At 40.0% G+C, this 18,823-nt stretch overlaps 1 long non-coding RNA gene across 1 annotated transcript in view; it reads left to right on the top strand.

Annotated features, from left to right (window-relative positions):
* Nucleotides 1-3,024: 3,024 nt before the first annotated feature.
* Nucleotides 3,025-18,823, top strand: part of LOC308191290 — a 37,604-nt gene continuing 21,805 nt past the window's right edge. Inside the window, exon 1 of the long non-coding RNA XR_013947868.1 lies at nt 3,025-3,353. This is a non-coding gene — a long non-coding RNA (uncharacterized lncRNA). The remainder of the gene's footprint in view (nt 3,354-18,823) is intronic.

The following is an 18,823-nucleotide window of genomic DNA, read 5'->3' as shown; positions in this document are numbered from 1 at the left end:
GGTATGGTGCTGTGTTTTTAATTTCAGATGAGAATAATGCTGATAACACACCAGTGCTTTAGTTGTTGCAGAGCAGTGCATACACAGAGTTAAGGACTTCAGTTTCTCCTGCTGCCTTGCCAGTGAGGAGTCTGGGGTTGCACCAGGAGCTGGGAGGGAACACAGCCAAAACAGCTGACCCAGACTAACCAAAGGGCTATTCCATACTATATGGTATTGTGCTGAACAATAAAACTTGGGGGGTTACCTGGGGTAAGGGGCAGAGGCTGCTGCTTGGGGTCTGGCTGGGCATCAATCAGTGAGTGGTGAGCAATTGCATTGTGCATCACTTCCTTTGTATATTCCTTTATCAGAATTATTATTTTCCTATGCTTTTCTGTCCTATTGAATTGTCTTTATCTCAACCCACAAGTTTTACTTTTTTTTTTCTTGATTCTCTCCCCCATCCCACTGTGGAGTGAGCGAACAGCAGTATGGTGCTTAGCTGCTTGCTGAGTTAAACCAAAACAACCAGGTAATGTTTTGCCTGTCATATTAATATAAGTAAATCCTACTTACTGTCATGTGTAGGTGGACTAAATCAGTAGATTCTTCCCTCCATCCCTAACCCCCTTGCTGTCTTTGTGTTAAATAATAAGGAAGCATCTAGGCTCTCTTTTCTGTTGTATGATGATGATGAAGTTGTTTGCGTATCTGTACTTATTATTTGTATTCATGCAGGGTTTGCAGTTTTGATTTCAAAGACCCATCTTCTGCTTCTTTAGGCTTCTGTTTAGAAAATGTCTCTATCATGAGGGAGAAAAAAATGTTTTTGACAAAATATTCTTCTTTGGTTCTTAGGTGGTACAACTTGCAGCTGTTATAAAAAGAGAAAGTTATTAGAAATGGAATTTCATGTTTTGAAAAACCTTTCCTGTATTTTATACCCCTTTCCATATTTATTTGATTTGATTTGATTTGATTTTAAATTTGTTTTTTACTGAGTGGTACATGTACACAGTCTATTCAAATCTACCTGCAATATTCTTACTGAAATTACAGAATCACAGAATCATCTAGGTTGGAAGAGACCTCCAAGATCACCAAGTCCAACCTCTGACCTAACACTAACAGGTCCTCCACTAAACCATATCACTAAGCTCAACATCTAAATGTCTCTTAAAGACCTCCAGGGATGGTGACTCAACCACTTCCCTGGGCAGCCCATTCCAATGCCTAACAACCCTTTCAGTAAAGAAGTTCTTCCTAATATCCAACCTAAACCTCCCCTGGCGCAACTTTAGCCCATTCCCCCTCATCCTGTCACCAGGCACGTGGGAGAGTAGACCAACTCCCACCTCTCTACAGCCTCCTTTAAGGTATCTGTAGAGTGCAATAAGGTTGCCCCTGAGCCTCCTCTTCTCCAGGCTGAACAACCCCAGCTCCCTCAGCCGCTCCTCGTAAGACTTGTTCTCCAGACCCCTCACCAGCTTCGTTGCCCCTCTCTGGACTCTCTCGAGCACCTCCATGTCCTTCTTGTAGCGAGGGGCCCAAAACTGAACACAGTACTCGAGGTGCGGCCTCACCAGAGCCGAGTAGAGGGGGACAATCACTTCCCTAGCCCTGCTGGCCACACTGCTTCTTATACAGGCCAGGATGCTGTTGGCCTTCTTGGCCACCTGGGCACACTGCTGGCTCATATTCAGCTGCCTATCAACCAGTACTCCCAGGTCCTTCTCTGCCAGGCAGCTTTCCAACGACTCTTCTCCCAGCCTGTAGCGCTGCTTGGGGTTGTTGTGCCCCAGATGCAGGACCCAGCACTTGGCCTTGTTGAACTTCATACAGTTGACCTCAGCCCATCGGTCCAGCCTATCCAGATCCTCCTGCAGAGCCTTCCTACCCTCGAGCAGATCGACACATGCACCTAACTTGGTTTCGTCTGCCAACTTACTGAGGGTGCACTCGATCCCCTCATCCAGATCACCGATAAAGATATTAAAGAGAACTGGCCCTAGTACTGAGCCCTGGGGGACTCCGCTAGTGACCGGCCTCCAACTGGATTTGACTCCATTCACCACAACTCTTTGGGTCCGGCTACCCAGCCAGTTTTTAACCCAACAAAGTGTACGCCAGTCCAAGCCAAAAGCAGCCAGTTTCTTGAGGAGAATGTTGTGGGAAATGGTGGCAAAAGCCTTACTGAAGTCAAGGTAGACCACATCCACAGCCTTTCCCTCATCCACTAAGTGTGTCACTTTGTCATAGAAGGAGATCAAGTTCGTCAAGCAGGATCTGCCTTTCATAAACCCATGCTGACTGGGCCCGATTTAGAAGTTTTAGGGGAATCTTAGTCCTGAAATTAAAAAGAGGATTAATAGGTAACTGTAATTGGTAGCTGTTTACATATGCAATGTGTTCTGTTTATTTTTTCCAGTGGTTCTTTCCAAGTGACATTAAGAAAAATGTACTTCAGTACGATTGGCGTTAAAGTTATGTACAGATATAAAACCTAGAAAAACTGGTATACCATTGTTCTCATTGCTTTCTTGTAGTTTTAAAATTTAAAGAAAGTTGGATTATTGATAAACTCTCCTGCTGTTTAAAAAATGTGGTCATATGTCTCTCTGGCCAAACTACTTCTGCCAATTGGTGTTCTCCATGTTCTTGGACAGCTAAAGCAGCAGCATTACTTAAAGAACTTTATGACTGTGGTGGGTATGCTCTTCTCCTGCACTTGACATAAGTCTTGCTCAGGCTTATGAGCCAGAGTAGGCCTCAATTTGGCTATGCCTTGCACAGCAGTTCCAGAACATGGTAAGGAATCTGGGTTTGACCATGAGTCAATCTCTTTATTTTATAAATACAGCATTTAGAGAAAAGCTTATTTGAGCTCTTCATGGATCTCAGTGGGCTGTAACCCTTGATGTCTGTGGTGCAGTAGCTTTTTTCCCAACTCAGCTATGGCAAAAAATTAACTAATATTATATCAATCTTGTCAATAGACAAGAAGCATAATGGGTGAGTACAAACAGGCACACCCTGACCGCATCTTGGGCGCTGCAGCCTGGACAAGCCCTATCTGGGAAGTACCAGAACTGTACATTCTGGAAGGCAGGGTTAGTGGAAAATACCAAAATTGCCTTATCTGAACCATAGGCAGGATGGAAAAGTACTGACTAACAATCATCTTGCAGTCCTATAAATAGTAGTACTAAGCAAAGAGCCCCTTGAGCTCTCCAGGGACTGCAGTGGGCTGCACACTCGATCTCCCCCTGAGCTGGGATGCCTCTCAGGGTACCCCTGAGGGGATGTGCATCTCAGGGTTGACTCCTTGAGGAACAAGCTTGTCCGTGGACAAATGCTGATGAGTGTGCAGGGTGAGTAATTCACTCTAGGGAGTATTTTGGAAGCAGGCGACTAGTTTAGAACCCCCCCAGGACCCTGCAGTAAGTCTTGGGTGAACCTTACTATTCTCTAGCCTTTGATTAAGTTATTGTTTCTATTGTAGCAAATTCTGTTGAAATTATTGTGTTAAACTGGCTGATGATTAAATGCTGATTAAGCGCTGTTAAATACAATACAATCTAACCTTGCTATTTACCATAAAAGTGTATAACAAGTCCTTAATTACTGCTACATGAGAGGTGTGTAAAATTGATTCCATGACAATGAGCAATTTGACAAACTTGTCTGTGGGTGGCATATCCTTATGTTTTTCACATTATTGTTTAAAGTATATAAAAGGGATCATTGTAACTCCATCTCTCAGTGCTCTGAGGTATGATCTCTAAAACAAAAATATTACAGTGTTTGGGATGTTATTGCAACTGTAAATGTCCTCTAGTCCTCTTCAAGAAGTTATGATCCCCACTTTAGTCAGCACTTCTATCATTCCTGTTACAAAGCAGTCATCTCTGGCAGAAGGGTTTAATGTACAATAGGAAGTGATATCTTCTTATGTTCTTGCAGTTAGATGTATATACTAAGGTCTGTGTGGAGTTCAGTTTAACCTCGTTTGTATGGATAAGCAAAATGTTCATTGCTGTTGTACTCCCTTGCTGTACTGACACCTGAGAAGCTGAGTAATGATAAGATGTTTGTCTTTGTAGAACTTCTGCATGTGAATAACATCTGATTCTGCACTGGGAATGATGGGGGGTGGAGAGTGAGAGGAGAGAGAGATGGTACAGCATTCTTACTGCATCTCAGTAAGAAAGACCTGACAACAAATGGCATAATAAAATAGCTGTTTTAATAAGATAGAGTAAAAAGAGGAACCTAGGCAGCAAATAAATGTTACATCCCTTCAGATGCTGGGAATCCCAGTTCTGTGCAGCATTGGATAGATGGTGCATGGATTTTCCCACAGCATGCTGGGCCAATCCCATTCATGGAGAGGTTCCTCCTCCCTCACATACCATTGTGCCTTTCATTGAGTGCAACAAACAGAATCATGCATCTTCTTTGGACAGATTGGGGTGTTATCTCTTCTTAACATCCACCAGTGCGCAGCACAAGCTGGCACAGTGCGCTCTGGCAGACTTCCTTACAGCTGCTACTCATGCTAACATATGGGTTTCTCAAGCCTTATGTATAAGGATAAGCAGAGCAGACAAGGCCTATTGAAGATCACTTCACTGTTTGAAGTCTTCTGCAGGGTTCCCAGTACAATCCTCTAGTGGATGTCAGCTACCAGGTTTTGAAATGATGTTTTAACTAGAGCTATGTTGATGGTGCCTGGGGAGGAGGGGCTGGTATCCTAGCAAAAAGAGGAAATTATTTTTTTCCTGTGTCTTTCATGAGTGGTCACTTGTAAATTTTAAAAGCCATAATTATGTATTTTGCCACATCTACTGTAGTGAATCTTGATGACATGTAAAGAAATATCTGATGGAAACAGCTCAGGGATTATTCTTTGATCAGATAACTGCAAATATTATGAGTCAGAGATGTAGTTCTACATTTCCAAATTTATATTCTGTGATGATATAATCAATTTAATTTACTCATGCTGATTCTGAAATAGGAAAATAATTTGTTGAATGACTCTTGTGATTGCCATCAATATTTAAATGTTCCTAAGAATTTATAAAATAAGATCCTGTTTTGTACTTGTAGAAAGATTTCGTTCACTTGCAGGAGAATGTATAAGAGGTCCTATAGAGTTTGTTACTGATTTCTCTTCTTCTGGAAGATACTGAAATCTGTAATACAGACCCAATTGAATTCTACATCTGCAAAGTGGTGAACTTCAGTAAGGTGTATGTGCAACACAGGCAATAAAAAGTTCAATACATTTTGGGCCAGAAGAATCATTTAGTGTAATCTCTTGTAGATCACAGGTTGTTAAACTTCAGCTATCTCTGTGTTGAGCCCAGAAGCTTGACCAAAATACATCCATCAGAATAGCATCTGCTATTAACTTCCTTACTCCTGTTAGTGATTCCATATACATCTTCTGTCAGAAGAAGAAATAGCACCTGAAATTGCAATTTCCCTTCATTCCCGTGGCTTGGTGTGCCACTTATGTAAAGTGGCTTTAGCCATTTAGAGTTAGTGTATCACCTCTCCAAATCAACTTAATCTTTTTGTTTGTTTTGTTTTGTTAATATTTGTAATTTTCTGTAGTTAAAAAAGGTTTCTTTCAGTTAATTATGTGTGGTGCTTGTGTTAGTTAAGATAACCTTATTTTCCTTTGTTTTGGTTACCTGATGTTTAAAAAGACCACAAGCCATGACATACTTCTGCAGCTGTTGCAGTAAAACATGAAAATAGTGCCTTTCTTCCTGGTGTTCGATGTGAATGTTTTAGGAGTTGCTTCTGTCAGACAAGCTGCTTCTTGACCTCTTGTGTTTCTCTTTTGTAGTCAAACTGTGCAGTTCTGTGGACTTCACCTTCACATGAATCTTTCATTCTTCCAAGCCAATTTAGAAGTCTGTGATAGCACCTGCCGTTTGAAATCTATAACAGCTCGGTACTTGTTTTCCACAGTGGTGTTATATTCCCTTGCTGTTAACCATTCTGTTGTATAGGCATAAACACTCTGTCATAAAAATGCTAGCTAGCCAGGAGCTTTTACAGTTCAGTGCTGTGCTATATCAGTGTATGGGTGGGATAGTTATACAGTACTGTATAGTATTATATAATTGCGTCCAGTGTGGTATGTCCAAACAGTTCTGTGATATGCTATTGTAACTAACACTTTCCTGATTGTCTTTCATGATTTTTTCTGATCTGGTTTTGTAGGGTCTATGATGTAATTCATTTCACCCCAAAGTGAGGTAGTTCCTGACTGTTTTCAGTTTTGTATACCTTACATTAACTTTACCATAGCTATGTTCACTTTTTTTTTTTTTTTTCTTTCCACCATGGAGTGGGGCATTTTCTCTGGTGGGAATGCAGTGACAGAAAATCATTGATGAAAAACTCGTTCACATATATTAAACCATTTACAGTGTCTACATACTCTGTTTTACTGAACATGTAAATATTAAAACAACAGCAAGAAAACGCTGTCCTTTATTGTACTTTTTAATTCCATAAAAGCACCTGGAAGATATTTGGCTGGCAAATCTCATAGAAATGTTAGTAGAAGGTTAAGTAAAACCTTAATCCACTTTAGGGGGCTGGAGACAAGGACTAGTTAGTTGAAAAACATCTTGGTAAAGGAAGTATATGCATTTTCATAACTCAAAGTAAATTTTATCAGTTCTTAGCATCTCCATAACTTTCAGGGGATGCATGTGTGAAAATGTAGTATTTACATACTAGGTATGTTGATTGTGTGCGCTGACGCTCATACTCCTCATCTTCAAGAAGCTCTAAATTAGGTATTGTTAAGACCTCACACCTGTATATTGCTTGAAATAGTAACATACTTCAAATGCAAATGTGTTGTTCCATATGAATGTTATTTAGAAATTCCTGCCCCCATTTAACTCTCCTTCTCTACCTCTGTGTCCCCTCTTCTCCCCACTTCCTCCTCCTCCCCCTCTAATTTTAATGAAGCCCTGGTTGATATATTTTTTGAGTGATACTTTCATCGGCTTGCAGTTCTCTAAGGTTACTGTCTGTTAAACCTCCAGGGTCTGACTGGTCTGACTGACTTAGCAGTTTATTCCCCATTTGGTTTGGTCTTTCTGCGTTCTGCTTATAACACTTTTTCTGACAGTTGCATGTGCCTAACTTGCATTTTGCCAATTTGTGCTTTATTCCTTTTTCACTTTGACAATTCTATTTATGTTGTGAGCTCACCAGTTCATTCTCTTTTTAATTATCATGAATAATTGAATGTACCCATTGAGTTTATGTTTTGCTTCCCTATAACAAAATGTGTGAGAAAAAATATCTTGCTGGATTTACTTTGGTTTAACACAGTTACTTTTGAAGTCAAAATTGAAGAGTGTTTTGCACTTATTCTTCTCTGTTTCTTCGCTTATATATTTTCTTGCCAAACTGCACAAAAATCTCACTTTTAAGTATTGTGCAACAGCTGAAGCCGGATATACCTAATAATATTTTTTTCTGCTTATCTATGATATTAAATGTCATGAAAATTTTGTACATGGGCAATTCAGCACCTACAGTTTTCCTTAATGTTCATTTTTTCATGAACTTTTTATCGTTAATGATTTCAAAGTTTCTGATAACTGTCATTAAATAGACTGAGAAAGTTCTGTGTCTGAGAATGTGTAAGGACCACAAACAATAATCACACTGATAATATTTGTTTTTACTGTGTTAAGTTCTTCTCATCACCATAAGAAATTATTTCCTTTTGATGTTTGCAGATACATTCTGTTGCAGAGATATCAGCAGAAATAACAGGAATATCACTGGCAACTGAACATCAGTTTGGTACAGTTTGGTGAAGCTGGATACTAGAGGTAGCTGGAAAAAATGGCACTGTATTGACATTTTAAGATTTTGAAACTTTTCTGTCCAGTGCATCTGTGCATAGTTTCATGAAATGGAATTATGTGAAATGCTAGAATCTTAACTGTCCCCACCCCCAAGCTTTTTGTCTTTTGTACTGTGGGCTTGAAAAGCTGTCCTACTATCACTTATACATATTTTTGGAAAAGTTTCAGTGAAAGGTTTCCAGCACTTATACTAGAGAATTAAATTCTCTATACTAGATTAAGTGTAAAGTGTTATCTGTTTATAGGAAGTTGCAATTGATCACTGCAGCTTTAGCTGGACAAATTCATGGTGGTGTCTCTCTCTAAACTTTTGCAAAATGACAAGGTAGAGTTAGAACGATATTGAGATAGTGGCTGTTGGCTGGCTGTTACCAGGTTTCTTGTACATAGGCTTTTCCTCTACAGCTTTCTTCAATATTTGTTTTTCTAAGCTTTTTCATCATGCCAAAGACTTTGCAGCCATTTTTTTGAAACCTGCATTTTGAAGAATCTGCTGAGGCACAGGAGGCCATATTCCTTGCACATTGTTTCCTTTCTGTAACTGCTGAAAAATGTCTTTATGCATGTAATCACATTTTAGACAAGTTTGTTTTAAGAGGGTGCCATAGGCATTTACAGGCAATTTCTCTCACGTCTCCAAACTGCAAATAACAAGGAGTATAACAGAAGAGGAGAACCATCTAGCATAAAGCTTAAAAATATTTTTGGTCTTGTAGCTTACAAAAATAAAAGGAAACATAGAAAATAGTAGGATTAGATGAAGACAATATAGACATGCGTTGGGGTGTCACAGCTTGGACTAATGAAGTGACATGAAACTTTCACGCTCTTTAGTTTTCCTTTTTTTGTTCTCAGATCGTTGTTACACTCCAACTTACTTTCCACTGTCATTGCTTTTGCACAGGCTGAGTATCTGAACTGTGTCCGAGACAGCAAAGTACAGTTAGGAATATGACACTGAATAAAAGGCCTTTGCCCCCCTCCCCCTGAGACAAGCTTCCCTTGAAAAATAGGTAGGTTGTTAAAGTGAAAGCATCTTCTTTGGAATTAAAGTACAAAATTTATTCAGAAAGTTGATAATGTTTTCTGGTGGAAGAGGGAAGATTTCTTGCATTTACCTGTTTAAAAAAAAAAAGTGCACACACCCCCAAAACCAAATCAAACCAAGCAACCAAATATACAAAAATACAGTTGAATGCTCCATTGCTTTCTTGTGGTTATTTCTTATTATGCCCCTCACTAGAGAGAAGTGACCATTTCTTGGTTGTAATCATGCAAGTGAACACTCAAAAGAAATTTTATGTATGAGAAGACTGGTTGTGGTTTTGTGCTCTTTTGTTTGTTCGCTTGTTTGTTTTATATTGAGAAGAGTTTTGACCTCTCCTTTCCTATCTCAGATATCTGCAGAATAGCTGTTTGCAAATCTGTACCAGCAACAAGAAGAAAGAAAAGCTGTGTAAATGAGCATGACAGTGACATATTGCAATGAGTTTCTCAAGTAATTAATCTGTCTGTAAGAAAGTGAAATTTCCTGGGTACTTCAGGATAATTTAGTGTTAATGGTAACATTCTGTTAAAGCCATTTTCTTACCAAGCTATCATTACTAGATCTGTCGCTGAAAAATCTAGTGAATTTGAATTTGGTGAAATTCCACCCCCACCCTTATTCCCGCCCCCCCCCCCCCCAAAAAAAAAAAAAAAGGAAAGTTGGAAATAAAAGATATAAAAGATCACCTTCCATGTTGCCTTAAGCTATGCTTTTTGTTGTTGTTTAGTTTTTTAATAATGATATCTCATTTGACACTGCACTGTATCTGTTCTGATTATTTAATATAGTTAATATTTACTGAATATGTTCAAGAATCATCTGGATAAATTGAGTGGTTTAGAGTCAACAGCCACTGACTGTTGACTGTTTCTGCACCTCAGAAATTATTCAAAATTAGGTCAAGAGAAGCTAAATGGGGAAAGAAGGAACAGAAAGTCTCTGGATGCAGAGATTTTACTTGTGACAGGAAATTTTTGTCTTGTCATTTTACAGCCAAGCCAAACTGTTAGGCCTTGTTAATCTTCAGGGTTATTTAGTGGGCATGGTGATTTTATCAAAGTCCTCAATATTTTGGTGTAATAATGCTGACATGACAAAACACACTGCTGATTTACTTAAACAACTGCCTTTTTTGTATCTGTAGAGATAAATTCTCAGCAGACACAGGACTGGAGAAGCATAAAGCTTATGGAACATGCCTGGGAGAAGGAAATTTTTGGAAGAGTGTTTTGGGATGAAAGGCAACAAATAAAAGTGGGAAATCAGAGTAAACCTTTATGTCAATCACTTCAAGATTTTATTTTTTCCTAGTCTTGGACTGTAGTGAATTTGGTTTAGAGACAGTCTGATAGACTCCCATACTCTTTTTCTCAATATATTTGATGTTCCATCAAGATAACTTGACATCTTGCACTCAGGCATTGATCTTCTAGACATTTAAACCGTTTGGTGTTTTGCACCAGGACATGCTTGTCTGCTATGACCTCAGTAAGAAAGTAGGTAAGGTTTCATTTGAAATTGTATTTATTATAGCTAACACTGTAAACAGCGAATAATATATATAACCTTATGCCTCTTTTGGACACCCAAGAATTGTAGCATTGAACAGGATGCTGACCTCCACACAGCTCAACGTTGAGGACCCCTTGACAGCCGAGATTCTCCCATTTTGGTCATTCAAGCTATTATAAGATTTTCCTATATGGAAATAGCTCATCATGTCTACAGTCAAACAGTAATGATGCCATCATGAGAACTTCCTGCACTATTCAGTAAAGGCAAGGCCACATAGGTAGTGTAATAGCCAGTACTGAGTGGAAGCTGTCTGCAGGCTCTTCTACTAAAGTGAGAAGGGTGAGTTTATCTTGCAGCCAAGGAATTTGTGAAGCACAGCCTGAAGACCAAGCTGTGCATGCAGCGCAGCACAGCATGGGTCTTGGACTACTTGATAAAATTGTTATATGGATTGCTAACTCATTGCTGTACAGTGCTTTTCTGGTCAGGATCACTAGATTTGCTTCACAACTTTACTGTTGTCAATCTATTGATTTTGGTAGACCTGTCATCCATAAGATTATGGGTCTGGATAGGACCTTCCCCAGAACGTACGGTTCAGAAAATTTTGGGGCAGTAGACTATCAGTGAAGACATCACTAGCCACATCAATGGACTTCATTACTCATAGGACAACAACAATGCTTCATGATCCTTTAAAAAGAGATACAGCCTTTTGTTAACAGTCTAAAATAGAACTCATGAACAAACCAAACAGCTGAACTAAGTCAAGAAGTGTTCCTTTGAAGGTAGACTGCAGGGGAAAAAAGAAAGAAAAAAAAGGCACGGGATAGCTAATTCTAGTCCAGAAGAAAATTGTGCTGAGAACTCCAAAGTGGTTTTAAAATTACTGACAGAGTGACATGGCTGGCTGGAATTTCACATGAGGTTTCTGGAGGGAATCTCAGCTGCATGGGAAACATCTGCAGAGCAATTGTATGACAGATGAGAAAATCTAATAAAGTATCATATGGTCAATGTACTCTTGCATACTTCTTTTCAGTCACATTTCTCTTGAAATATATTTTTAATAACATTTAATCAGATTTTGTGGTATAAATACTATTTATTGAAAAAATGTCTATTGAGCAAATTAACTCAAAATTTTCAACCATTGCTAGAAATGGGGGTATGATGTCAGGCTTTTACAAGAATTTGAGTTTGGTTGAATTTTTCTAATGAAATTTTCAGTAAATACTTGTGTTTCTTTGTCAGTGAGACAGTCTCCATGAGATGTTGTTGGTTTTGTTCTTTGTTCTATTTTTAAAAAAACTTTACACTTCCAGTGTGGAAAGAGAGGAGGGCACACAACATTGCAACAACCAATTGACTGCAAAAAATGCATTTTGTAGGGAAGGGAGTTATTTTGTTGCTGAAGTCAGATGGAGCTGACCTGTATTGGGCATACCTGTCAAGGTTTTGGTAGCAGGGGTCTTGCAGGGGTGGCCTCTGTAAGCAGAGCCCAGCAGCTGCCCCACGTCAGATCAGAGCCAGCTCCAGCCGGCTCCAAAAGGGACCTGCTGCTGGCCAGAGCTGAGCCAGGGAGCAATGCAGGGTGGGCCTCTGGGAGAGCAGACTGAAGGAAGGGAAAAACCTGCTGTGCAACAGCAGCTGGGAGAGAGGAATGAGAACCGAGGTCAGTGCAGGAGCAGGGCAGGAGGTGCTCCAGGCATGCAGCAGCAGTTCCCCTGCGGCCTGTGCAGAGGCCCCTGGTGGAGCAGGCTGTCCCCCTGCAGCCCATGGGTCCCACACGGAGCAGATCTCCACGCTGCAGCCCGTGGAGGAGCCCCCGGTGGAGCAGGTGGAGGTGGCCTGGAGGAGGCTGCGGCCCACGGAGAGCCCCCGCAGGAGCAGGCCCCGGGCCGGAGCTGCAGCCCGTGGAGAGGAGCCCACGCAGGAGCAGGGGGTCTGGGGGGAGCTGCCGCCCACCCGTGGGGGACCCGTGCTGGAGCAGTTTGCTCCTGGGGGATGGATCCCGTGGTACGGAGACGTGTGGGAGCAGTTTTTGAAGAGCTGCTGCCTGTGGGCAGCCCCCGCAGGCTCAGTTTGGGAAGGACGGCATCCCGTGGGAGGGACCCCACTCGGAGCAGGGGCAGGGAGTGACCGTGAAGGAGCTGCGGAGACAAAGCGCCAGGGACTGACCACAGCCCAAATTCCCTTGCACTGCCTGGCGGGAGGAGGTAGAAAATGGTTGATGGGGGGAAGGTGTTTTTGGTTTGCTTTTAGCTTCTCACCGCTCTAGTCTGTAAGTGATAGGCAACAAATTATATTAATCTCCCTGTCTTTCTTTCAACTGTTGAGCCCTTTTTCATCATATTTTCTCCCCCAGTTCCTTTAAGGAAAGGCAGTGAGAGAGTGGTGTGGTGGAATTTAACTAATCATCAGTGTGAAACCAATACAGAGATGCATCTGAATCCGCTTGCCCTGGGTTTTTACCATGGTTCATTATATCAGACTGTGCCGTGGGGTTATGTTGTGTTTTGCTGTGTGTATAGACAAAGAATATTCACAGTGCCTCAGTTCTGAACTCCGACTGCAGGTTCCTGCATCAGGCACCCTGTTTGGGCCCTTTGCAGCCAAGGAAGTCAGCCTTCTCCAAATGCAACTATGAGAACATAAATCAGTTCCTTTGCTGGACTCAGAACTGAATTGGGAAAGAGCTAGGAAAGAGCAGTCTTGAACTATGATAGAATGGTGTGGATTTCTCCAGTGGTAACTCTACCGGGGCTTATCTAAGTACTGAAAATTTTGTCTATAACTCGCAGTAGAAAAAGAAGAGAATATTGCTTTTTTATTTATACAGTATGACCTGTAAAAGTATGGTATTATTTTGGTGATGGCTGCATTATTTGAAATTGATATTAGACATATTTTCAGTATGTGATTCCAAATAGTGCAGCAGAAAATTCACATTTCATATAATAGGCCTTTTTTTTTTTTTGTCTAATAAGTTATTTATTCTGATTATTTTTTAATATATTCTGTGCTTTAAATGGTTGTGTGTCAGGAAAAACAAAAATGAACCTTCCTCTGGGAAATGCTGCTGTTATATATGCTCTGTTTTAGAAGCTGATCTCTCTCTGACATCCCCCTGAGGCAGTATTAACTGTGTTTATTGATATCTGTATCTGGCATAAATAAATTTTTAAAATATTTCAGATCCCGAAGAGCAAACATTTTTTATTTCTCACCAATGTCAACATTATTTTAGTGCTTGAGCTCACTTTGATTATTTCTGTGCAAAATCTATTCTTTTTGGCCTTTCCACCTCTAAAAATATTATTTAGACATACCAAAGAACAATAAGAAAAAATGAGTTTTGTTTTTTTTTTTAAAGAAGCTTTTGTTGGTTTTGACTAAGTGTAATTTTTGTGTTTGTAATACAGGAAACTGTGGGTCTTATTTTATTGCTTTCACTTGAATCCTCATCTCTCTACCATGCAGAATCAACACATCCTCTGCTAAGAGGCTTGTTCTCAACACTTGATTGAATGGGTAACGGATGATAAATGGAAGGGCAGCATGTGTGTGGCGAAGCACATCTTCTCTTTTAATAACAACTAGCTTTAAGGAAGAGTAGAAGATCTTGTTGGCAAAAGAGGAAACTTCCCATACAACAAGACTTTTGGTGAACAAAGTTTGCATTTGTTTTAAATCAGACAAATGAAAGGTTAATTTAAGACAGACACACAAAGGTTTAATAGGGTTTTGTGATGTGTTTTGTAGATAGAAAAGGTGCTAAAATTCTTTAAAAACAGCAAAACACAACAACAATAATAACAGCACACAATACCTAGAGTAGGCTTGTCTGAATCTGCAGCTTTAGTTCTAGGTCTGCTTCTAGCTGAATAAGGCTGGCTGTCTTGGATGTGGACCTGTGCAAAAACTGTTGGTAAGCTTGTTGCTGTGCTTGGTAACTTTATGTTTGCTGTCACTCCCTGGAAAACTTTTCTAATCGTTGAAGTTAAATGCTCTGTGTGCTGCTGTGTTTGGTGGTACTGCTTCACATTCTTCTGTTCAAATAGTTAAGACTCTAGTCTTAAGTATCCAAACTGGTGTCAGGCATGAAAGGGACTGTTTTTTGTAATGTTTACTCTTCCCTTAATACTTTGAGATGGAGCCCTAACTGCTTATTAAAGTTTTGCTTTGTTCTGGTGTCAGCTTAGAGGCAGGAAGCTGTTACTTTAGCATAACTCTTTATGGAATATACCATTTCAGTGTCATGGTTTGAGCCTGACTGATGTAGGCTAAATGATGGTTTGTGAATATCTGTGCTCCTAAGAAAACAGAAATTTAGATTTGGATATATATATAAAGCAAAACAAGAGTAAGACTGGTTGGGAAGCGAAGAGGAAAGGAAGTAGCACAGCACAAATGGTGCAGAATTCCCTCTGAATTCCTGTTTATGCTAAAGAGAGATTTTGGTAACTTCTGTGAATTACAGCACAAGATTTTGAGGGTTTATGTTAATCTGTGGTCTGTTAGTTAATGAGAAAGCACAAGACCTGAAAAGCACTCTGACTTGAGAAAATAACAACATACATGTTGGACTGCCCTTCACTCCATCCCATTTTTAATCTACCTGCTAGAGTATCACCAATAAAATTTTGCTACTTTCTTTTTGAGTACAAACTCTTGTATTTGCACATAAATGGATGATGAAAAAAGAGCTAGAAATACAGATTGGGCTGTGTAAGACATAAATCCTGAGCATGTGGCTAGACAAGGAAGAGATCTTTAAAAGCAATGCTCGATTTTCTTGGACATATTGGATAAGCATAAGAATAAGGAACGAGAAGGTAACAGATAGGCATGGGATGTTGAGTTGGCCAGTGTGAAGGTTTAAAAAGAAGGAAAACCAGCTCCAGAACACTATCAGCCTCACAGAGATATTTTTTTTTTCCTTCTCAAATACCTGTTCCTACTATTCTTTGAAGTTCTGTGAATTATTTTGCCTTTTTAAGACTTCAGGAATGGATGGAGAAAAAAAGCCATCGTCACTTCTTCAGTTTGATGTTTTCCTGCTTAATTGTTTTTATTTTGTTTAATAGAAAGAGCAACATCCATTTTTGTGACTCAGCTAAAAATGTGCATCTTTATATGCAAATAAAGTTTGATCTAAAATATTAATAACATTTTAAGAAGGGGTTTTGCTCATGTTCTCAAGTCAGGCTTTGTTTTATAACTATGTAAGCACAAAAGATGCCAGTCAACATATGGTTACAATACATGAAATCAAAACACTCCTATTCATGACCAAATTAAAACTTTTTCCATTTTGTTTTTCAAGGGAATCTTCTTCTTAGCAAACATGTGCAGTGCTCCAATAAGTGTCTGAGCCATCTTCTGTCACCCTTGTTCCTATTTACCCACTTAATGAGATGAAATCATGGAAAATCATCAGTGTTCTTTGTGGAGCTTTGCTTGCTGTGTGTTTTCCCTATCTATTTTACCATGTAAGAAGACACATAGAGATCAGTTTGGAATGGAAACAAAATGCTGATTTGCCATTTTACCTGGAGGATATTTAGATGTAATCAGCTGACCCTCAGCTTTTATTATTAAAGGGAATAGGTACAACCTGTGATCCCACCTAAAAGACTGCTTGTTGCTGTTATGCTGAGCTCATGTGTTTCTGTCTCTGTGGGACTGAATAGTCAGCTGAATATGAGCCAGCAGTGTGCTCAGGTGGCCAAGAAGGCCTACAGCATCCTGGCTTGTGTAACAAACAGTGTGGCCAGCAGGTCTAGGGAAGTGATTGTCCCCCTCTACTTGGCTCTGGTGAGGCCGCACCTCGAGTACTGTGTTCAGTTTTGGGCCGCTCTCTACAAGAAGGACATGGACGTGCTCGAGAGAGTCCAGAGAGGGGCAACGAAGCTGGTGAGGGGTCTGGAGAACAAGTCTTACGAGGAGCGGCTGAGGGAGCTGGGGTTGTTCAGCCTGGAGAAGAAGAGGCTCAGGGGCAACCTTATTGCACTCTACAGATACCTTAAAGGAGGCTGCAGTGAGGTGGGGATTGGCCTATTCTCCCACGTGCCTGGTGACAGGATGAGGGGGAATGGGCTAAAGTTGCGCCAGGGGAGGTTTAGGTTGGATATTAGGAAGAACTTCTTTACTGAAAGAGTTGTTAGTCATTGGAATAGGCTGCCCAGGGAAGTGGTTGAGTCACCATCCCTGGAGGTCTTTAAGAGACATTTAGATGTTGAGCTTAGTGATATGGTGTAGTGGAGGACTTGTTAGTGTTAGGTCAGAGGTTGGACTCGGTGATCTTCGAGGTCTCTTCCAACCTTGATGATTCTGTGACTCTGTGATATTCCCAGTCTAGAGAGCAAGCTTCATCCTTGTTAAAGTAAATGACATTGTTCACCTCTCTGAGACAAGTTTCAGATGGTGAAACCTCCTGACTAGAACAGCGGTCAGGCATGAGAGTTAGTTTCTAATGAAGGAGAGTTCATAGCATGAATAAGGAGAAGTTTTCCCAGATACCTTCAAAACTTTTGAATTCCCAGTATGAGATGTCAGAAGCTGCTGGACACTTTTTGCAGGAGTTCAAACAAAAATGGACAAGATCTCCATTAGCTTCAGTAGATCTGTGGTGTGTGTAGAAAATGGAGATGTCTCTTGAAGTAGAACTTCCTCTCTGTGGCTTATGTGCTGTTAAAGTAGAAGCAGGGGTTTGGGCTAAGGGCAAATGATCAGGGATAGGGAACTGTTACCAACAACACATCATAAGAGTGTTTTATCTTCATTTTTCAATGCTTTTTTTTTTTTTTTTTAAGAAATAAGGACAAACCTCCACACAAACCAAAAATAAATAAATCTCTCACCAAAGAAGACCAGAGGAGATGATCCTTCCCTCCACCTTTAGAAAGTCTCTGTATATTATACTAGACAGGGTTTATGTGCATAGACAGTGCCAAGACTGAGCACCAGGGAAATGGTAGTAAATAATAAAAACAATAGTCAATGAACTGCATAAAAGTCCTTTCTCTTTGACTGTGTGAAGTGATTTTCATATGGACTAACAGTTTTAGCAGAGAAATATTTATGCAGTGCCTAAGACGATATCTATAACTGAACAACCTTTGGACTGCTAGAAAAATATCTATACAGAAGAATAAAGGAGATACTTCAGTAAAATATACAAGAAGTGGCAGATGTATTTTGATACTGTGTTTTGTGAATACACAAAAGGAATCCCTGTGGAGATGGAGAATGAGATGAGGGGAAATCTGCAAAACTGATTATGCTGAAACCAGTGCTTCAGAGGTATGCTTGAAAGGACAAGTGGTAGGTGCTTGAGAAAGTCTCTGTGCATGCACACTTATATGCTAAAACAGAGAAAGCCAAATCTCAAGAGCTAAGGGTGACTGAAATAGTATGTATTTTTTATTCTCTGATGATACACCTAGCCATTTGTGAGAAAGGCATTTTGCTAGAGTGAAGCTAACTCTGAGATCAGGCCTGGGCTTCTTTGCTACTGTTTGCCATTGCGCTTACCTTTTCACCTGAACCAGCATGACAGCCAGCATCTGAGGGACAAAAGAATATCTTCTTCCTTGGTGTTAAGTGCTGTGATTAGATTACTGCACCCAGCTTGGCTGTTTCCCTGAAGTGTCTCTGGATTCTGTGGATTTCAAATTTGAAATAAATTAAATAACTTGCATTTAACAGATGGTTTTAACAAGACCAAAAATATTACAGGCACTGATTCCTCCAGCACTTCTGTGGTTTTTTTTTTTGCTTTTTTTTTTTTTAAGGCTTGAAGTGAACAAATGCTTACTATATGCAGTTCTTATTTGTGATCAGCTTCATAAGCCATATGCTTGATCTTCCTAACCAGAAGTCAGAACAGCATTTCCAAGTCCTTCCCTTTTTCCTATTTCCTAATTAGGACACAATACTAATCACATTTTAAAATTTCTTTATTAATGTGATATGGATTAAGTTTTGCTATTGAAGGCTTACATATAATAATACACCAGTACTCCATACTGTCCTGTTTTAACATTCTCAGGGTTACAAAAATCAAGGACCAGAGCCTGTGCATTGTATGTATGCATAACTGTGACAGAAGTTCATTTGGCTCTGAAACTATATATATTTTTCTTGGAAAGTACATTTCTAAATTCTGCATTTTACTCTGAACACTTGTTCACTGCTTACAGACCAGTCCTCTCCTGTTCTTTCTTTCCGTAGATCACTGCCATTATTCCAAGCATCACTGCCTTGACGAAAATATAGGATTTAAGGTCAAAAAAGCTTTTTTTTTTCTTTTTTCTTTTCATTAGGATCTCTTTAGTCTGCCCCATTAACTGGTTGG

The sequence above is a fragment of the Anser brachyrhynchus genome, assembly GCF_964034855.1.
Source record: "Anser brachyrhynchus genome assembly, chromosome: 2".
NCBI classification, from domain to species: domain Eukaryota; kingdom Metazoa; phylum Chordata; class Aves; order Anseriformes; family Anatidae; genus Anser; species Anser brachyrhynchus.
Note: the sequence above shows the minus strand (reverse complement) of the source record. Positions and strands in the feature narration are given on the sequence as shown.